The sequence below is a fragment of the Maylandia zebra genome, linkage group LG3 (assembly GCF_041146795.1).
Source record: "Maylandia zebra isolate NMK-2024a linkage group LG3, Mzebra_GT3a, whole genome shotgun sequence".
Taxonomy (NCBI): domain Eukaryota; kingdom Metazoa; phylum Chordata; class Actinopteri; order Cichliformes; family Cichlidae; genus Maylandia; species Maylandia zebra.
The window spans coordinates 47,567,660-47,590,672 of record NC_135169.1 but is presented as its reverse complement, the minus strand read 5'-3'; the positions used below and the strand labels follow the sequence as shown (position 1 = coordinate 47,590,672).

Genomic DNA, 23,013 nt, shown 5'->3' with positions numbered 1-23,013 from the left:
GGAACTGACTCATTATCAGTTTCATTACTTCAACTGATGCAACAAAGTAGACAGTAGCAGTAAAAGAAAAGGTATTTCTCTCATCAAGATATTTGTGGAAATTTTATTTCAGACTGAAAAAAGCACTTTAACTGAACAATAACTGAACATGTAAGCAAACGTTGATAGAGCTGTCCGATGTGTCTGAAGCAGAAGCATGAGATAGTACCTTTGATGGAAAAAGTCGAGATACATCAATTATCTTAAAAAAATTGTCAAAGCAGCACTTCATTCATCTGGCCACAGTAGCAAACCACTCCTCAGATATAAATCTGTAGTGTTGAAGGGCGTTGTGGGAGAACTGTGTGATCAGCATTTATGATGAGGCAAAAAGCAAGCATGCTCTCTCCAAAGGCCTAGTTATGATTAGATGATCAGGCACAATGGCTCCGAACATATTTACCCTACAGAGCCCTTTGGACATGGTATGTGTGTGTGCATGTGTGTAACGCAAGAGTGACAACATCAGCACATTTGCAGATAAACGCTTCTACAGAAGACAGAGAACAGAACACAGATATACAGCCGAAACAGTCTGCTGGAGATTTGTATCTGTTTCTATAAATTGTGTGTTTGCATGTGAAATGTGTATCAGTATTTTTATGTTCTTTTTCAATTTTTTTTATTGTTTTTTACAGTGTAAAGAAAGGGAAAAAAAGCCATATTGCTGTAAAGATTACAATCTGGACTGAGACCTAAATGTATTTATCTCTGCGTGGTGTATTTATGAGCCTCTCCAGACTCTGAGTGTCTTCTCACCACAGCGTGTGCACAGATACACATCAGGGGGTGCTATTTTCCACGGGGCCCCTCCACTGATTGCTGTTGCTGCATCGAGCACAGACAGCAGTGGTCTGTGTCTGAGCAAGGTGGGGGCAGCGTGGCTATTGCTATCATCATGCCCGGCCACTGAAGGGGGGATGCACTGTACACAAAGTGTGTTGGTTGACAATTATTCCTTCTCTCTCTTCTTCTTCTTTTTTTTTTATCCCCATGAGGTGGAGACTGCCAGCCACTGGTGAACAATGCTGCTTTTGTGATGGACTATCAAGACTGAGAAAATCAGAGCCGAGCTTCCCTCTGTCAGGCAGCATGTGTACCTGTGCTGGTATTCATGTGTTTGTGTGTGTGTGTCTGTGTGCGTGTGGGTTTGTCTAGCTCTATTTAATTTAGAACCTTACATCTTCAAGGTTACACCATAATGTTGCTTCTGAGTGTTACAAAATTTCAAGACACAAGATATTTTTGCAAAATATCACGGCGTATCTGGTAGAAAGCACCTGCATTTTACCAGCAGGCTGAACACGTTTACACTTGGTGTGTATGTGGTTTCTAGAACAAGAAAGAAATGAAAGAAAATGCAAACAAATAAACAAACATCATCAATAACGATACAACTGGTTACACTGTACCATAAACTTGATTTATAAGCTATCAATCCAGCTTCAGCTGACTGTAATTATCTGAAAGAACAGAGAGAAACGTTATTTGAAATTCTCATACGAAGTGAAAAGACAGCAAATATTCATATTCATGCTTTTTTTTAAATTTATTTCTGTCATACATGCTTTATCCAGTGGCAGTTATTGAAATTTTCAATATTTTAACGTTTTAAACAATGTGTTCAGCATTTTTGCTATTAATCCTTGTCAGCCAAAACCAAAAGCAGTTTTTTTCTTAATCTTGGCCCTAATATGGTCTCCTCAAACACACAACTGACTGGAAGCACAGAAGCCCAAATCACCTGCTCAGCAAATCATAAGAAATTTGGCTCAAATGAAGGGAGAGTGGAGGTAAAAGGACTTGTTCAATTCAATTCAATTTCATTTTATTTATATAGTGCCAAGTCACAAAAACAGTGGCCTCAAAGAACTTTATATTAGATAGATAGATAGATAGTAGGGGTGCAACGATATTCGTATCGATATTGAACCGTTCGATACAGTGCTTTTGGTTCGGTACGCATATGTATCGAACAATACAACATTTGTAATTTATTTTATCAACTTTCCTTCTGACGATGCTGTCTGTGTTGAGCGCTCAGTGAATCTGCGTTCGACTACTCCGCCTAGGCTGCACTGTCGAGCGCAGATCCACTGAGCGTTCAACACAGACAGCATCGTCAGAAGGAAGAGCGCAGGGCAAGCTAGCGAGACAGAAGTTAAGCTCTCCTTGCAACAGGCAAATTGAACCTCATTCAGATCTGGCGTTTGGAATTATTTTGGTTTTCATGTGACGTATGACCCTGAAGGTAAGCGAGTCATGGACTAAAGTAAAACAGTATGTTGGATGTGCCATGCAATGCTCACTTACATTGGTGTGAACTAGTGTGTTAGCGCAGTTAGCTCGTTAACGTGTTGGCCGTCTAGCCCCATGCACGGAGCGATCGGCTGTAGCTCGTTAACGGAGATTTGCCGTGTTGTGGCGTTAAGGTCATTTCAACGAGATTAACCTGAAAGCACTAGTGGGAACACAACGAATATGACTGCACATTTACGCCGACATCATCCTAGTGCAAAGACAAGTGGAAGCAGACAAAAAAAAGCAAGCATGCTACTAACTTTAGCCGAGTCATTTAGACAGCTGTTAGCACAGGATTAATATGCTGCTGAGAATATAGCCCAGAAGAAGCGGATAGTATAGCTTTTATTTTGGAAAGAGCCATTTCTCTGTAATAAACTCTCTTTTCCAAAGATGAGTGATTCCTCAATCAGATACAGGGCTCGCAATATCGCTAGCCCGACGTCCCGGAGCTAGAGATTTTTTCAGTCGGGCTACCAAAATCTATCTCTTCCCTGCCCGTCGGGCTATTGTAGGAAAAATATATGTCAATGCTTTTGCATTCTTTCAGAAATGTAGCTGGGTAATTATGTCATTGGCATCGGTGAGCCACTGTCAATATGTGACATATTGAAGTCGCGTTTGAATTTGCGCTTGTTTTTTTGCTTTCACTTTGCAATCGTGCAAACTGTGTATAGAGAACGACAGCACTGATCTGTGAGTGATGATAATTTGTGCACCAATTCCTCTGACATCTTCTTATTAATCGTTAGCTTACTATGCAAACATGACAAGTGAAATCTCCCGCAGCAAGCTTAAACATGTGAGAGGTTGATCGCGCAGAGAATCGCTGAGCTTATGTGAATGCGTGTGTAAAAGCATTTCAGTTCTGCTGAGCCAAATAAGACAGGTCAGGGTGAAGAAGTGACAGCCAAAGAAAAGCTTACCACAAAACGGAGAAGTTATGACAAATCAGACTATAAGGCAAAAAGAAAGTGCAGCTTTATGGTTTCATGGACAAAAGAATTTCTGTGGCTGCAACATGATGAGCTAAATAACCAGGGCGGCACATAAGTGGTCCGCAGGTGCGCATTCGCTGTCAAAATAAAAAACACGCACAAGGGTTAGGGTTAAATTTAAAAACTGTACTTTTGAGTTAAAATATATATTTATAATTTTAATAAATGACAAATTAAAAATGCATGAACATTTTTTGTATCGAAAAAATATCGAACCGTGACACCAAAGTATCGAACCGAACCGTGAATTTTGTGTATCGTTGCACCCCTAATAGATAGATAGATAGATAGATAGATAGATAGATAGATAGATAGATAGATACCAATACCAACATTGAACATCTTAACACAAGCATCAAATGTTTGTGGAGAAACTGAAACAAGAGAAAGTACATAAGCAGGGGCGATTTTAGCCCATTTTTGATGAATGAATCAAAGCACCCCCAAAGATTTCTTCCTTTTTTTTGACAATCTTTGCTGTTTGTGTGACACACTACTAAAAATATAAAAAGCTTACAGTACTGTACTTGTTTGAGACATAACATTTTAACAACAAAAGTATAGATAACCCCCCTCCCAAAATGGTTTGTTCCAGCTCGCCTCTCCCCTACTCTGGCTCTAGCGCTCTTGCTGCCAGAGCGATGGTGGCTGAGACGCAGCAGAGCTGAGGTGTTAGTGCCTGGCTTAAAACAGGACATATTCACTGCATTTAACCTTCAGTTACTCTTTATATAGTTAGGTAGGATTCAGACCATGTTTATTTTTAGCTGAAAAGCATTACACCAGGTAACCTGCTGGGTTGAAAATGTGTTTTCCGACAATGTTTGCTACCCTACAATCCGTCCTGCTGTGTAGTAAATTCAGCGACATTTGACCCTCCCGTTGCTTCCATTGAAATGTATACAGTCTATTTAAAATCTAAAACTTAAAATTGTCCGCAGCCTACTGTTGTTACCACTGTCCTGTTTGAAATGGATACTAACTAGCTAACTGACTGAATGCCCATTAACCTTATAACTCCTGTTGTGTGTGTGTGTGTGTGTGTGTGTACAGAGACAGCCAGGTTCATAATGGATATAAGGAAGTTTTTTCAAAAAAAGGAGCCACATTCAGGTAAAAGTGTAAAATCAAATGATCCGTCAATCAAGAATAATGTTGGATCAGTGTTTCAATGTTTATATCTTTTATTAGATGTTCATGTGGTTTGGTTATTTGCCTTTTGGTTGAAAGTACACTGAGAGAGGACTTTTTGTTAGTGATCTTAATAGAATTTTTTTCATATCAATGTAATTTTTCATCTAATTGAATACAATCTATTTGTGTATGATTGTCAGTCCAAAGAGGGAGAGAGGAAAGAGGGAACGTGAGGAGAAAGTACAAGGTCAGGAAGAACCAGGTAAGAAAACAGACAGGAAACAGTGACAGGCACAACAGAAACTGTTTAAACTGACAAAGAGAAAAAAAACTAATTTTACTCACACAGTGTCGAAGTTGTGTTCTCCCTATATTAAAGCTGCTTTACAGAATCTGCAAAACAAACTGGGTTGAAACATTTTTGACCCCCTTTAACAACATTCCAACATAACATTATCATTGATTGGGGAGATTAAAATTAATTATATATTTTTATGTGGTTCAGCCACAACTCTACTAAAACCTCAGACAGTAATAGGTAGACCAACTTTTGGACCGTCCACTTGTCTGTATGACTGCCACAGTACATACGTCACATTTGTGCAATCAGAAAGTGCCAAACAGCCCTGGTGGAGTGAGGAGCTGTAAAGAGAAGCAGATGCTCTGTTTATATTCGAAAAATGTTTTAAGCTTGTTTCAAAGATTCTGTACAGCAGCTTTAAATGTTTTCCAAAAGCACACATACACTTCTCAGTGTTTCTCAAACTTTTTACAGTGTGTACCACCTGATAAAAATGTCAAGCTCTCCTAAGTACCACTATGAAAGCATGAAAGTCATAAATCTTACAACACAAAGTTATTATTATTAAATTAGTAAAATTAGTATCTGCAGTAAAGATTTTTTCATACATTGTATAAATTCTACCACAGGCAAAGTTGCCTCCATTTTTATAGCTTTTATTAATATTTTGTAATAATTTATTCTGTTTTGGGAGTGTTTTTTTATGTGTCTGTATTATATTATACATACACATTAAAAGTGAATCTCTGTCCAAAAAATGCACTCAGTTTACTTTTTACTCACTATGAGCATCATTCATTATTCTCCCACAGTAATTAAGGTTAGGTTATGTATTTTTTTTTTATTCCAATCCATTCTTCTTTTGCAGCATTTAAATAACCTTTATCAGATTTGATGTTTTTGTTACAGACTTTTCAAAAAAGTGTTTTGCTTTTCTTTCACAAATGTGGAGATTAAATTGTGTTAAAATGCACAAAACAGTGATGTCGTGTTTTGTGACGAGGACCCAGGCACCGAGAGACTTGATGAATTTAAGAATCTTATGATTTAATAAAGAAATTTGCAGACTTGCACAGAGATGGTAAAATTATGATGACTGATAACGGAGACTAAGACAACAGACGATGAGGACAGGGAGGAACAGGGGTTTAAATGCACCAAAGTGACAGTCAGAGAGAACTCAGGACAACATTTAAGGATGCAGGGACTGACAGAGACAGGTTTATCTTGCCTGGCTGGGCAGCTCTCTGGGTGCTCAGCACCCCCAAAGCTCTGATCCTAAAATCGTCCCTGTACATAAGCCTGTTCACAGCATACTTTGTAACCATGTTGTCTAATGTGACTGATGGGGGATGCACTTTCTGAATCTATGTCAGCTGCAGTCCTCCGCAGCAGATATCCTGAAGGGTTCATTTTAGCACATTTTCTGCTAAGATCAAAACTTCTCAAATAAATATCGCAACATGTTTGGTAAATTTCCACATTTCCTGAGATTTTTTTCCCCCAACGATTAGTTAAATTCTGTCATCTCTTTGCATAAATGCAGGTGTAACATCTATTACAGTCACACTAACTCCCCACCCTATTCAGCAGGAGTTCTTAGTGTCAGGAAATTAAAGATTGTTGGATTGTATGATGCAGCAATAAGCAGTCAGCTTGTAGCAAGTAATTATTTGCCCCTGACTCTGCTGTGTCATGCTTTATGTTGATTGCTACTAGGTATAGATTGGAGTGAGGCCTAACCTCATACTCAGACAGTGAATGTAGAGCTTATACATAGCAGATAAATGACACATGGGCCTTTAAAGTATAGGAAAGCAGACTTGCATGCATGAGTCTGGTTTTAAAGAGAAACTGAGATGGCCTCCTTTGTCCCTGATTGCAAGTCATTCCTTCAATCTCTCGGTCAATCTTTTTCTCCCCGTCTCACTTTCTTTCTTTTTTTTTCTCCGGGCCATTTCTCACTTAATCTCCCATTCTTTCTCTCTCCACCTTCAATTCAGTTTAATTTGCTTGGTTGGCATGGGAAGTATGCATTTATGTCAGCCAGGCATCTGCAGGGATAAATGATGGCGCAATAACCATAGGGAAACAATGCTCTCAAACAGGAGGGAGTAGGTATCGCTATTGAACCATTAAATAAGGGAAGGCTCAATGCTCCCTGTGACTTTCTAGGACAGAAATGAGTGTCTTTTTTCCTCCAAATGACTCTTCTATCTGCAGCAGGGCTGGCCTAAATCAAAGTGATGAAGTAACTTCTAATTTGTGCAGTTTTGCCGCCGTATCCTATGAAAACCCATTTATAGTGGAAGCTGAGTGTTAAACAGTGTGGATTTACTGAATGCATGAGTGCCACTGATGGATGGAGTGTGGCTCCATTTTGACTTAGAATAGGGATGCATGGATGGGTTTTGGATGTTTCATGGAAAGTGTTGTTAAGAAAAAAATATAATATAAATATAAGATATATATACATATACATACACACACATATTAATGTATGCGGATAGATAGATATTTTTCAAGAGACTGCTGTAAAGCACAGATTCAAAACCATCCCCATGTGCTTCATAGGGTTAATAGTTTCTAAGACGGCCACAGCATATGATTTACATTATTTTCATATTCAAATCAAAACATTTCTTAAACCCCCAATGCCCTAAAGTCTGTTTTCCATGATTCACACTTGAATTTTTAGAAAGAAAAAGTTCTGATGTAGAAGCATATTAGTGTTATTTTTATGACCTCTGTTTATTATATCATCATGATGAGCAGAAATGAATCGGGTCTTATTTACTAAAACTTGAAATATAAAGTGAATAATGATGAAAACATCTTGAAAGTATAAGATATTTATATTTACGGTATTTTCTACTTCCTCTGAGTTTACTTCTGGTGTCCACGTGTCTGTCTGGTCTCTCTGTGCCCATGAACACATCTGTACTCCTGTCCCTGTCTTTTCTCCCGTCCTGTTTCCATGTTTTTATCTCTGTGTTTTGTCCTTTTGTCTCCATGTCTGTTTATCCCCAGTAATGTGTCTTAGTTTGAGTCTCAGTGGGTGTTAATTCCTGTTTTACAGTCTCCTGACTCGCCGGTGAGATGTTTAGTTATGATTCTCTTCAGCTGTGTTCCCCATGTGTATCATCTTACCTTAATCAACCTCTTGTCTATATACTGTATGCAACGTCTTCTGGGTATTGTTCTTTTCTCCTGCTTTGTGGGGTCACGTGTCTGTTAGGTCAGCTCAGTTAGTAATTAGTTTGTATGTTTCCATGTTCTAATTTAGTTTTCTTTTCTTTTCTTTTTGCCAGTATTTAAAGTTCAAATTTTGAGGTATGTCAGTCTGCTAAGCCCCGCATCAGGGTTCACACCCTGTTTGCCACACACCTTTAATTTAATCATGTCTGTGGCTCTTCTTATAAACCTGAGCAGGTCCTGCACATTCATCCCTCCTGTACGCTGTGTATGTGAGATCTATTACAATTAGGTGATACTGCACTTATTCTGAGATAAGGATATACGCATCATTTTCTCTTAATATGATTTACTCACAGTGTGATTAAAATGGATTAAAGGTATTTTAAATTGGAATGAGGTGCAATTTGGATTGCACCTCATTCCAACAGCTCAGACCAACAGCTTTTTTGTACATGGATTTAAGATCCTGGTAGAAAAAGATCTTTAGTAATAATACGAGCCTTTCTTATACAGTTATCGTAGGTGAAGGATTTCCTGAGCATCAAAATATTTACTTTTATGCCAACATACCTTGTGATCACAAAAATTAAAGAGGGGATATAATTAGAGCCATTTCATCTCCAGCTGTCTGTAGTTAATACATCTTTTTAAATATTGAAAACCAGAAATGAAGCAAAGATAGGATCTTAATAATCCAGGCTCATTTTTATACCTAAATAGAATATGACTTCATTACAGGTGGTCTAATCAAAAAAGGGGAAATTCACCCTGAAAACACAGAATACACCATGTGTAATATATTCCTGGGCCCTTTTTGAGCTCAGTTGCATATTTTTCTTATTCCCTTAGATAACTGAAGTGATGCAGATGATTTGAATATCAGGCTTGGATATTTCCTAGGTAGATATGACAGAGTCTGATAACAGCTTTTGTTCAAAACTTCAAGTTAATGGCAGGTTGTGGTACCAAATAGCAAAAGCTTTTTTATAAAAGCCCCATTTCAAAGTGACATTTAACAACCACAATGTAGATACAGTTCAGAATATGCTACATTTCTCCAGGGACAGTGGCTTGTTGTACCTGGATTAAGTGCAGCTCTTGATTGTTAGCGGTGTGACATTTTCAGAAAATTAGACTTAAAATAATCTGTGATATCTGAAGTGTTTGTATTTATGCATGTGAGCGTGGCTCATAACAACATGCAACATGTTCTTACATACAGTTTTATCTAAGGTGATATACATCCACTACTTAGACCTACATACATATATTGCATATGACTAACAAAGTCTCATCTTCTGCAAATACATATTTGCTTTCAAACGTCATTATGGGTAATTTTCCCAGTAACCATATGCTGAAAAACACCTTTGTCCCTTTATCATTAATTTTACGTGAGATGCTCACACAAGCCAGTTATTAGTGACAACGTGGCTTTCGATAACTGCAGATTAGAAAAAAGAATTCAAAGTTTTCTCTGTACTTCTCTCAGTTTGCCTTTACAGGAAACCATAAACCCTGTTCGTACACCGCTCCAATTACTGCAACACTGAAAATGGTCCATGTATTAAAGTGTGCTGCGCCTCTATATTTTCCAATGTCATTTCATTTGTCCAGTAAAATTAAAATGACATTTCTCATACATACACTGGCTGTATGCAATCAAGTGTTCATAAAAGATGCCGATGCACGAATAGCAAATCAACTCACTTGAAATGCTCACTGATAACTACAGGTGCACTGAACCTCTCTTATAGACCTGGTACTTTGTAGCTGTGAACAGCAGTTCTAAAGCTTGTTTTTAAATAGAAGAAATACACACACGCACAATTCTATACATACACACATATATATGAATTTGAAATTCAGTGCCTGAAACTGTACCAGTGACCTGCACATCTGTTTAAGGCTTCTCTTGTGTTACTTTGTGAGTGAAATTTCAGCCTCACACTTCCCATGAGGCGCTTTCTGGCAGTTGCCTTCCCCATACACCTGTTAAATGTGCTGTAATTGTCTGTTAAGTACTAGTGAGCATTTCGGAAAGGCGTAGATGGAGGTAAGGGAACTGAGCCAAGTGGGTTTTTTGAGTTTTATTGCAGCTGGTTTGAGGCGAAGCAAGAAATGGAGAGATGGTGCCAGAGGAGGAAGATATGGGGAGGCGACGCTGTTAAGTTTTCATCTGTCATTGTGTCATGAAATGGAATTCAGAAAGTTAGAGAGCCAGTCAATGTGCTTACAGGTACAGAATGTCTGACACTCGCACACTCAGCGTCAAAAACTGCTCACAAAAAATCTGGAGAAAGTTCCACATCCACTTTCCCAAACATTACCATCGCTCTGTTCCTAAAATGATATTTAATTCAGCTTTTTCACTTTTTATCCAGCCAGAAAATAAATAAGAATTCATATCGAGCAACCACAGGTGTGTATTTGTGCATTTTAAGGAAGATTGTATGTCTCCATACTTTTGGAATTACAGTATGAATGCTTGAAAACAACCTTTTAGTAGATGCAATGTCTTCTTTTCCCTGACAGTTGTCAAAGAAAAGAAAACAGATGCAGGTAATAGCAGGATGGAGAAGACCCTATTAAGTGTAATGGGGCTCTTCTTTTAAGTAGAAGTAAATAGAGAAATATATGTACAGCAGAAGGCAGGTCAGAGCTGTTCACTGTTTTTGGAGTCATATTGGGTTTGCTTAGCTAGCAGGTCCAAAGCCAAACATAATCGACTGGAAAAATACCGACTTTTATCCAGTGTGAAACACTGAGGATACCAAAAAACAAATGATAATTGACAGGCACTGAAAAACCTCTCAAAGAGGTGGAGCCCTCAGTAATGGACACCACATTGCCTCATATCACTCTTACCTGTCATTTACATCAGTACAGAGAGAATCCAGTAGACCTAAACTCTTTCATAAGATTGTGTGTCTAAACCTTCAGTAAGTGTCTGAACTCTCGGACCAATGCAGCAGATACTTTTTATCTTCTTTGCCAGGCAGCAAAAAGTCCAGCATTCAGCAAGTGCTCACTTCTGCTGAGACCAGGTGACTGAATCGGCCAATCTGCCCCCAAAAAGCTCTCAGGTTGTTTTGACTGTATTTTTTTAGGTTTTGCCGCCCAATGATTTTTGATGCATTTGTCTGAATGAGAGCACACAGAATGTTCCTGTACACCTCTGCATTCATCCTGTTTCTTCTGTCAGCAGTGAAATCATCAATAAATGGCAGAGTGCCAGTTCCATTGGCAGCCATACATACCCAAGCTGTAACAGAAGCACTGCCATGTTTGACAGATAAGGTGTTGTGTTATCTCATGAGCTGTGTTTTTCCAGCACAATTTTTCCTCTCTCCAATATTTTGATAGCGGCTTATTTTTGTTCATCACTTTGTTTCTGCAACTCTGCTTCCTGTGTGTTTTGTAGGATGTGTGAACTTTAACCTGGTGTTTCTGTATTAAGGGAACAATTTACAACTTGTTGTGAAGCCCCCCTGAAGTTCTGATCAGGGAATCTTTCCTTGGTTGCTGGCGACGAATCATTCGCGCCCACATCCTGGAGCACATTCTTGACTTGTTGTGTAATTATAAAAGTTTTTTTCTTTTTCTTTTTTTTCACCATACAAATCATTTTCCACTTACCTACAAGACATTTGCTCTTCAGCAAAAGAATTCACTAGACAGCTTGCTATTTGAACATTTCAAAGTGTGCTAACCTTTAGCATACATCTCCCATACAGTCTATACATTATTTACTATGTGCCTTTATTTGCTGGAGACATTTTGCATTGAAAATGTAATAATAATGCTGTGACATGCAATGGATACCTGCATATAGTTGTTCAGTATTATTTAATATGCGGAAATGATATTAAAACTGAAAAATATCAACCTGCCTAACACTAAGAGGTACAAGGCTTTTATTTAGCCTTTTCCATTTCTCCAAAGCTGTGTTGAACAGCAGCTTTTCTGTCTTTTGTTGTTGAAACAAAGATCAAAATGCCTTTTGACTTGGATCACAACACGGATTCCCCTGTGCTCCTTCTTTTCCCCTTTTCCCCCTTCTGCTTTAAAATAGAGTCTGGAGGCTTACTAATAACTCCCATAAAGACTGCATTTTCACTGTAGAGGCATGAGGGAACAGGATAGATTTCATGCTCTGTGGCTTTAGTGGAATAAACAGGTTAGTGGAGTGAATTTTTGAATTGCTTTCACCTTGTCTGGCTGTAACTTTGACCCTGTTATTCCACCATAAGACACGACTAAAGTCAGCTGGGATTAGGGATAAGTCAGGACTTCTATTTAAAAATTTTACTGTCTTATCAGGCAAAATTATAAATCAGATCAGCAGTAGTAGAGAACTCTCCACATGACTCTATATAGATCCATCCATTCGCTTCCGCTTATTCTTTTTCAGGGTCGCGGGGGGCGCTGGAGCCTATCCCAGCTCTCATAGGGCGAGAGGCGGGGTAAAACCTGGACAGGTCACCAGTCTAACACACAGAGACAGACAGATTTGCGCTCACATTGACTCCCGCATTCACACCTATGGGCAATTTGGGTTATCCCCACACACTGCATATCTTTGGAGAGTGGGAGGAAGCTGGAGGTAACCCACACAAACACGGGGAGAACACGCAAAGTCCACGGCCTGATGGTGGAATTGAACTCAGGACCTTCTTGCTGTGCAGCAACAGTGCTAACCACTGTGCCACCGTGCTGCCTGACTCTATTAAAGAGTCTAATTTCTAAGGCTACGTTCACACTGCAGGCCAAAGCGCATCAAATCCGATTTTTTTGACCCTATGCGACCCATATCCGATCATGGTATGACAGTGTGAACGGCGCAAATCTGATATTTTCAAATCCGATCTGGGTCACTTTCGTATTTGGTACTGAATCCGATACATAGCCGATGTTTTAGAAAGCGACTGCTGTGTGAATGGTCAAGTCGCATTAAATCCGTCTTTTACGTCACCGACACAAGACAGACGCCAATTATCAGCGCCAGAGAAGCGTCCGAGAAGACATCGCGAACGCTTCCTGGCCATCCGGTGAAACTGCTGGGAAGACAACGTTGGAGAAACGTTAACATTTTATTTGTACTGTATAATCTTCAGATTCTGACAGAAATCTGCAGCTATCCTTTGAAGCACCGCTCCTCTCTAAAACAGCAATAAGGTTATTTACATTATTATGTAAATAGCCTAATAACTTAAAGCAAAAATTGGGAAACGTAAAGTCCGAAGTCTTTATATTAAGGGCCATCAGTCAAACAATATTGTTTGCTCTGGGTCTAAACAGAGCGTGTTGTGTGTGACATCTTCTTTTGTGCATGCGGGCCGCTTTGAGGGTTCACACTAGAGCACGTTTGCTGTCGCATTTTATTTGTAGTGTGAACAGGCAGACAAAAAAATCGGATCTGATCAAAAAATCAGAATTGAGCATTAAGACCTGCAGTGTGACCGTAGCCTAATTCAGCCTAACTTCTAAAATGTAAACTGACTGGTTTACACAGAATCTTACTTAGTTTGAACATTTAAAGCAAGAACCGCGTCCGTGGAATCGTTAGTCTGCTTGTCTAGTGATTCCACTTATCAGTTCTTGGACTTGTGCGACAATCAGTTGATTTCAGTCCAAAATGTGGATATGGACATTACTTTTATTTTTTTGCACAATTGGATGACAGGGCAATGATAAAGTGGAAGCTACATTCAGGACATAAATGGCTGCATTGTGTTGCTAACACAATTTCGGTTCTTTGCAAGCATCTGCACAGACAGCATGCTAGCTAAGAACCCTGGGTGATGTTAAAGGTGAGTGAATGCCTACCCCAGCCCAGCAGCCAGACCCTGTTGTTGCTTTTGTTTTCATACCTCAATACTAAGAGAAAGATTATATTTTTTTCCTCATTTAAATCTCAGTTTTTGTTGGTTTGTGTGCCTCAGTTTATATTGGTTAAATGGTAATTATGAGACAGTGTGTTTCAGCTAGTTTACATTAAGATGTAAATATCTTAATATAATCAATTACTTTTTCCTGGAAGTAATTAAGTAATATACTGTTTTGTTTTGTTTTTTTAACAAAAGCAATATGTGTAATAATTCCTTTTTTGGGTAATGACCACAACACTGATCACAACAAAGAAGGGAAATACCTCCAACATGGACAAACATTTGATCACACAGCATGCAATTAATCTGCACAAATGCAAAGTCTTTGATATGCTGATATGATGGTGGTGACTGTCAAAGCGGAGCCATTGAGAATCGGTAAGGAATCAAATCCCACAAACACAAACAAACACACTGATGGCCCAGGGATACTTCAACACATTGACTGAAAGTGCCATTTGTGTGTCAGATATGCCACATCATTACTGGACACATTTGAAATGACAATTCAAAAATTAAAAGCTGGACTGCTGCAAAACATACACGTTCCCAACCAAACTTCCCAAAAAGGTTTTTAACAATAAAACAATTATTTTAAACGATTTAATGGCAATTGTGGTTCAAAATCCAATCAAATTTGATTTGCAGCATTTTAGTAGTGGAAGTATTTGTTTCTCATGTAAAGCAGAGATACAGCAGAGACTTTCACACTACTCTACCTACTCTGTGTGTTTGTGTCTCACTAGACACCCAGTGTGATGTTGAATGCATCACACTATTAGCAGCGGTCTTCACACATTACAGCAATCCAGCACCACCGAAACTTTTTCCCCCCTAGGGAGTTAAATACCAGTGTGTGTGATGTGTGCACTCTTACATTTAGCTTGAAAAGATCAGACCTACAGGCATTTGTGAAAACAACTGTATATATAATCTACTACTCATGAAAACAAGAGATGCACACCAAATGAGAAAAAACCGTGTGTCCCTAACCTGAAGTTTTTTCATTGAAGAGTTTTGACAATGACTGTATGAGTTGATTGTTGACTTAGCGAACCACTGTACTTGAGCCGATGAAGTACATGCATGTGTGTCTGTGTGTGTGTGAGCACCTTCACCTGTCTGACTCCCTCTCAGTGGTGAAAGAACTAACCTTTCTTCGACAGGTTTCCCATAACAGCTTTGCATAACTACTTATTATGCTAATTAGAAATGATAATGATCCAGTAGAGTACACTTTCCTCCATCATGGTGTGCAGTATGCGTTATCCAAAACCACCCCCGTCATCCATTTGTTTGTCACTTTTGTGGAAAACGCCATCCTAGGCATCTGTATCCAGCAAACAAAGAAGAGAAGAGCCGGAGCTGTGTAGACACACATGTGTGTGCTGAAGCAGCTGCTTCTGCTGCTGCTCGGCTAATGTGCTGCTCAAGCAACGTTTCCTGGGTAGACAAGGTGTTGGATGATGAATGCTTTTGCTTTAACATGGAGCCACAGAATAGCCTCACACACTGGATACTGTGCAAGATTCTATTTTTAAAAATGAAGAAATCTTAAGCCTAGTAAAAAAACCCAAAACAGTTATTTCAAGGTCAAGAAAAGTTGTGTTTACATGTATGGACATATCTGGCTTGTTTATCTCCAGTAACAACAAATACTAGTCATAAACAGTCTTGAACCATAATGTTAGGTTGCCAGTGTCGTACTTGCACAGGCTGATTGAAATCAACTCTTTGCAGTATGTTTCCAATAACTGTCTGATTCATACCTGAAAAGCTAGTAGCATCCAGTCAAGTTCATTCAGGTGTATAGCTGTTATAACTTGTTACTTCTTTCTATTACTCTCACTATCAAACTCATGCCTTCACTGTTTGTGAGGAACACCCCCACCTTGACCTACTACACTACACATGGTGTTATTGATTTAACCAGGATTTAATGTTTATGTATGCTTTTATTAAGGAGGATTAAACTTTCTCAGCAGAGCCCTAGACACTTTTCTCCAATGTAAACTTGCTGTATGAAAAGGAAATGTCAAAGACATGAAAACAAAAACAATGAAATCTGACATTATTGTGTTATTAATTGCTTGTAATTGCCACTCTCCTACTGCTCTGTTTATCACGTATAGCTACACTCTGCCATTCACTCTCACTGCAGTGCCTCCAAATAAAGAAGCATGGCCATACTGCTTGCCCCGTGTTCGCATTAGAACGAACAATCGCCTGAAGAGTGATGGGGCTTTCAAGGCAGCCACTGTAAGTGGAAGAAAGGAGTCTAGAGAGAGGGTGATGGTGGCAGAGGCGGTGGCGGGACTCCAAGATTGGTTGCAGAGGTGGGATGAAAAGGATTCTTCACTCACTCACAATGATGCACGCATACAGGTGCACACTTTAGTACACATGAAACACCACTTCCTGCAAACAGCAATATGCCCGAGATGAATGCTGGCCTTAAATAAGTAAAGGTTAGAGCAGTAGAAGGAAGGTGGTTGGATGTGTTCCTCTGAATATGCGATCATTTTATTTTGACCAGTGGTGGTAGTCCAGTCCCATTCCCTGTCCGCTCCTTGCTCTGGCTTTGTGAAACTGCTGATGCTTAGCTGTTGCCTCCATGAGTAGATACCGGTGGCTCACCAGGATAGAGGCCCTCTTTGGAAAGGCATTTTCCTGGCTCATCCTCAGGATGATTGAGGATTGAGGGTTGTGTTTCTGGGGCCAGTAAAGACGTCTCAGGGCACCTGTTCAAAGCACCAGGGACAAGGGCTGCTCTTTTGGCCACTGTTCCCAGGATCAGGCATCTTTCCAAGGGATTAGCAAAAGTTCAAGTTGGCTTGTCAGAACCAGAATGAAGGCTTTTAAGGCAATTAAGTCTCATGGGATCTACCTTCCTTAAGTGGGTCCACTGGTAACCCCAAGGCTGCAGTGTTAAGCCAACATGCAAAGTTTTAAATACAGACACAGGCTGTAGAATCAGCCATAGAAATAGGACAGAGAGAAAAGGGCATTCATACAGTATGCTAACATGCAAATAGCAGGATTACACAGGCAGACTAATCATGCTAATCATACTCTTTCCTCATTATTTCCCCTGGGTAAGAGAATAAGACATCTTTGGTGAATTTAGGTCACTACAAAGAGATTATATGTGAACCACAATCGCTCCCTCCTCCTCTCCCCTCCTCTGTTCTCTGTGCAATACAAACAACCACATTATTGAAAACAACAAATATTTTTGGCAAAACAATTCCCTCAGCAAGCTGGGAGCCTTATTGCCTTGGATGTCCTCTCTCAGCGGCATGTGGGGTTTTTAAAAAAATGATTTGAGATCCGGAGCCTCATTCCTTGTTGTTTCTTTAATTTCCTTCCTCAGAGCTCCTGTGCTGAAAAAGAGCCAGAGAGTATTATTGCTGTGATTATTCTGCCACATGATCTAGCTGAGAGCAGCGGCAAAATAAGGTCGCAGTCGCAACTATCTGTACCCTAACTGAGTGCTAGCCGCCCCTATGGACTAACTGATAGCTGCTGCTGTATATGAGATTTATGCTGGCCTCTGGCATCTGGCCTCATAACTGAATGGGCTGAGAGAGACACAGAAGCCAGGCTGGAGCTGAGGTTACTGCTTGTCATACAGTCGTACCCTGATCAGACCCCCATCTCAACTTGAGGTTGGGGTCTGGTCATGGTCAAGGTTTCAGGGCGATTGCATATAGGTTATTTATTTGAAAGCGGCGTCCATCCACTGTGTCACATTTCCAAGGGAAAGACAGTAACTGCAGAGCTTTTGGGCTTGATGAATATCACAGAGGGTTCAGTTACAGATGAAATCCACTAACAGGTAATTTGATACAGATAACCTTTTTCTACTGTGATATTTTGATTAGATAAATAGCACTTGTGCCACAAAGCACACTTTAGTTGTTGCTGCTTAGTTGTTTGTAATATGGAGGTTGTTGGGACTTGAAACATTTTAGATAATGTTGGCAAAAAGCACGTTTATATTTGAAATGTGAAAAGATTTGACTTCTAATGGGAGTTTCACAACTATGACCACCAATCATCATTAACCTATTTTCGCCCCAATTTTCAAATTTTAGCTAAAATATTATAAAAGAAAAGAAAAGAAAAGAAAAGAAAGACACTGTCATTAGTGAAACAGGTTTAATCTGCCACATGGGAACATTTGTTAAGGACCCCATAGCGTCTGATTGTGGTATTTTTAAATAATACCATAAAGTTCTCAGGGAAATTTTTACTGTGGTTTTCAATTCAATTTTATTTGTACAGCGCCAAATCACAACAGTCCCCTCAAGGCACTTTATATTGTAAGGTAGACCCTACAATCCCATATGGAAAATATATATATAAAAGTTTGTATCTGTCTTGTGTGAAGCATACAAGAATGAAAACAGATATAAGATCCCTAGAAAAATCATATAAATGAAACTTGTATGTTTTGGATACTTACTAAAACAATATATGAAAGTGGCCACTTTCATGAGTAAATCATATAAGCCTTATATGATTCACGATATGAAGTAGGCCACATCTGATGCAAGTCTTTTATAAGTTTTTTCTATTTCTTTTCCATATGGGATAATACACACAGAGAAAAACCCAACAATCATATGACCACCTATGAGCAAGCACTTTGGCGACAGTGGGAAGGAAAAACTCCCTTTTAACAGGAAGAGACCTCCGGCAGAACCAGGCTCAGGGAGGGGCGGGGCCATCTGCTGTGATCATTTGGGGAGAGAGAAGTTAGACAGGATAAAAGACATGCTGTGGAAGAGAGCCAGAGACTAATAACAGGTAACAGATAAGTTACCAGGAAGCCATTTCACCATTCAGCCACACAACAACTTCTTTTTAGTAACAAAGAGTCACACCCTGCTAGACGTTTAAAGCGCGTCGATGTTCGCTTCTCTTTTCAGACCCTGAAACTATGTCTATCTAATGTCACTGGCATGTCTTAAACTAGAAACACATTTCACTGGATTATTTACATAATATCTATTATGTAGCTCCATAGTGGCTAACATATTTACTTAACATGCAAAAAATCCTTGCTTTGAGACCGGAAGGAAACCCAAATTTGTGGGAAGGCTGTGTCAGGAAGGTCATCCAGTGTAATTCATCCACTGTGACAACCGACTGCAAATAAGGGATCACCCAGAGGAAGCTTCTCTTTTCATAGTATTTATTTTAAAAAGTTGGCAGCCTACGTGCTTAATTTTAGTCAAACGTGGCTATGGAAATGATAAGAACATCTGAATTTAGTTATGAGGATGGATGAGTCAATACCGTGTAACACCTGCTGTAAAGAAGATACTTATGTGGCATAGAAAGACTCATATTCATATCTGCGTTTGAGTTGAACATTAATCAAAATACTGTACAGGGCAAAGGGTCCAGAAAACTCAGAAAAGTAACAGGGGTGGCTGTAGCTCAGGAAGTAGAGCAGGTCATCTACTGATCGGAAGGTTGGTGGGTCGATCCCTGGCTCCCCATAGTCTGCATGCCAAACATCCTTCGGCAAGATATTAACTTCAAGTTGCTCTCCGATGCATCCATCAGAGCATGAACGTGTGGTAGTTAGCAAGCACTTAAATGCATAGAAGACAGTGCTGGGGTGAATGTGGCATGTTGTATAGAGTGCTTTGAGTACTCTGAGAGAGTAGAAAAGCACTATACAGTGGTCCCTTGTTTATCGTGGTAGTTTTTTTTTTTACAATTATTATAGCTGTTTTAAGGCTGTAAGATCCCTCACTACACACTTAATACAGTTTTCTCAGACAGGCACGAACATTTTCAAACATTTCTCTCTTTAAACACTCACAACGTTCAAACCTTCGCAGAAAAATAAGTCCAGTATTACAGAAAGAAACCAAAGGCAAACATTTTGCCTTTGACGGTGCAAAGTGTTTCATCGAGATGTTGTGTTTGTTAGGGAGAAAACATAGAGTACAGCTCTTCAGAGTCACACTGCTCAAAGATTTATGTAAATTTGAAAAGCTGAACGCATTCTGTACTGTACAGGAGACATGGCACGAGATTGATTGACAATGGTCTACAGCCAATCAGGATGCAGAACACAATACGCATTTAAAAAAAAAAAAAGCATGCGAGGACGCGAAAGGTGAACTGCGTTATAGCGAGGGAGCACTGTATGGGAATGAGTCCATTTACCTTTACCATGCTGGAAAGCCATATCCCAAAGCAACACAGACATAATATTAAAGTAAAGTTAAGAGCTTGATATAGCATATACACACTGAGGAGGATGATCAGGTGAGTGAATTGGGTAGCTGGAACAGATGCAATGGGTTTGACATGTAAGATACTACGCAGAGAGGAACACTGCCACATTTTACATGGCGCCTACTAATCCGAGCATAATCGGTTTAAAAACTCAAACTAAATAAAAAATCTCTGTATAAACTCAATCACGGGGAGGTAAAGCTTCCAAGCTGAACTGGTCCCAGGTGTAGAGTCTGTATTAAACAAACTCTCAAAGAATTAAGAGCAAGACAATAAATATCCGCGCTCAGGTTGCTGATCAAACAAGATAATAGATCGGCTTCACGTATTAATCTCGTTTACATGGATCACACTTTTCTGATTGGACGTCTGAGTGCGTGTAAACACCAGATTGTATTAAATCATATCACGTGTAAACATTTCTGCTGTCCCATTTTGCTTCCCTTTCAGAGAAGTCAAAATGTCTGCCACAAAAAAAAGAGCATTTATTTATTTAATTGGGATTACTGTCAGAATTTTTTTTGTAAAGGTAACTGCAGCTACATCTTGTGTGTGGGAACAATTACCTGAACAACTGACAAACAGTAAGCACAAATATTATGCTAAATCAAGCAATAATTAGCTCAATTATGATCACATTAGCATAACGTGTGTTGACTAGTTGTAACATGTGGTGACTTTATAAGAATGTAGGGTGGCTCACGTCTGCTTGATCACTGAGAGGTGCAACACATCATTGTAACTGTTCATTGCATTCATTTTCATTCATTCACACAATCACCTTAAGCCACCATCTAAACTTAGCACAGTAAGGAAATTTGTGTTTTTTTTATTATTACTTTGTTGTAACACCTTATCCTATTGGAAAGACTGCTTATTTCCCTTTAAATTGCTCCAGTATGTTTTTGGATGAGATAATTTTTAATATTGTACCTTCAGTCTTCAGTTGCAGAGAATTTCTAACAAAATACTCATGAGAAGAACTCCCAGCACTCAGCAGATGGTCTGGAGGTAAACCCAGCTCGACTATGCATCACATCTGGAGACAGCTTCACATCAAGATATGCAGCAGGATGCTACTGATTTCTTTATGGCTTTTCACAAAAAAACGTCTGCGATCCTGTGGATGTTTCAACATCGAGCAGTCAGTTGTCTAGAAAGTGAAAATGTTTAACGGTGATAGTAAAGTTCAGAGGTTCACTTTTTCATATCATAACCTCTAGAGTGCGTTCAACAACAGCAGTGCTGAGGCAGAATTTGATGCTGTTTTATTTTTTGTTTATTAAGAGAAACGTGGAGAAATGTGATGCCATGGTCTGAGTGTGTGGCTGTAAAATTCCGCTGAAGGTCTGGACCTCCCTGGTATCCACCCATGGGCAGGGACCTACAGCCCCCCTCACCTGGAGCTGATTGAGGCAATTAGGTTGGAGATTTAAGCTGCTTGTGGACATTGCTTCCTCGCCAGTTCGTCAACAATCCTACGTTGGTAACCAGGCCTCACGCTTCATGTCTATGATTCTCAAGTGCTTTACTAACCTTGCAATCTTGTGTTCTAGTTTCTCCTGGGAATTCCATCACACTGAATAACTTATCCTGGAAATCTGGTTAACCCGCCTGACCTTCACCGCTCAGCACAGCTGACACACACCACCAAACCCACCCGGACCGCACCACCTCTCCTTCAACGTTTCCATCTCCCGCCTGCACAGTAAGACGAAGATTTCCATAGCTTCCACCCTCTCCAAAGCTCCTCATTGGCTACCGCTTTAACACAGCTCTCCTCTCTTCCAGTGCGTACCTAATCACCAGCCAGCTGCCGTTGCTTTCTTGGACCTGTCCCCTTGCTTTATCCCTCTCTCCTAGCCAAGACCCCCATGCCCCATGTGTCAATCCTTAAGTCAAGTGCCATTGTAAACATCATCCTTGTGCTAGTTAATAAAACTTTGTTAAACCCTTTGTTAACTTTGTTAAAAGGAGGGTGGAGGATGAAAAGAGTGAGGTGCAGAGGGGGGAAAGAATGTGGGAGATACGAGAAGTCCAGAGGTCAACAGAGAGGTGAAGTGATTCAGGAAAAGGTGGAGAGAAGGGCGAGCAGCCTTCTTTAGCTTCTGCATCCAGTCATCACCAGTCAGTCTACCTCTTAACTGTGGCAAACAGGAGCTCCCTTGGCTCCTTGGTAACGCTCTTACTTACTGTGCTGACGTGCTTTCCTCCTTGGTCCTAATGTATCCCTGCTGGTTCAAAAGTAATCACTTACCAGCCTTTCTCTGTGAGCTGGTCCGTTCCCCTGAAACCTCTTCTGTATGACTCTCCTCCTGCTCCTCACCTGCTCACTCTCCAATGGTCATTTCCTCAGGAAATAAACCAGTGGACTCGCCCCTCCAGAAAACCTCCTCCTGTAATCCAAGTAAGCGCACAACATCAGTTCTCATTTCTGTCTCCTTTCCCTCAGAACTCCTCTCCTCTGACCTAGAAAGATCTTCTGCATCCTCCTCTTAACCTCACAGCTGTTGCCTAATTCCTTGTATTAAAATATAAAACGATTTAAACTTGGTTCTTGGCTCCGCCCTGAAACTTCTGTGTGGAGATTGAATGTTTCTGTGTGCTTTCATGGGCATCCTAGATTCTTGCTCCCTCATTAAGTTGTGATTTTTAATTAGCAGTAGGTGTGGCTATAAGCCTGTGATGGACCAGTGACCTTTCCAGCGTATGCTCTGCATCTTGCCCTGAGCCAGCTGGAGCGCAGGCCAACCCCACCATGGCCCTAAGTTGTAGTTTGTTGAACCTGCTTTCTGCAAGAGACCTGTTAAAAAGGTGGAACACTGTACTGCAATATGATGTATTCACTTTACATGTAATTTGATGGGATTTAAGCCATATTTTGGACCAT

At 39.9% G+C, this 23,013-nt stretch overlaps 1 long non-coding RNA gene across 3 annotated transcripts; it reads left to right on the top strand.

The window, feature by feature from the left end:
• Nucleotides 1-2,106: 2,106 nt before the first annotated feature.
• LOC143417125 (uncharacterized) lies at nucleotides 2,107-22,809 on the top strand. Of its 3 annotated transcripts, XR_013097342.1 has the most exons (6): nucleotides 2,107-2,290; nucleotides 4,392-4,451; nucleotides 4,673-4,734; nucleotides 21,411-21,605; nucleotides 21,680-21,831; nucleotides 21,915-22,809. It is a non-coding gene; the product is annotated as an uncharacterized LOC143417125 (long non-coding RNA). The 3 variants fall into 3 exon arrangements; XR_013097340.1 differs by lacking the exon at nucleotides 21,411-21,605; XR_013097341.1 differs by having other exon boundaries at nucleotides 21,411-21,831.
• The last annotated feature ends 204 nt before the right edge of the window (nucleotides 22,810-23,013 follow it).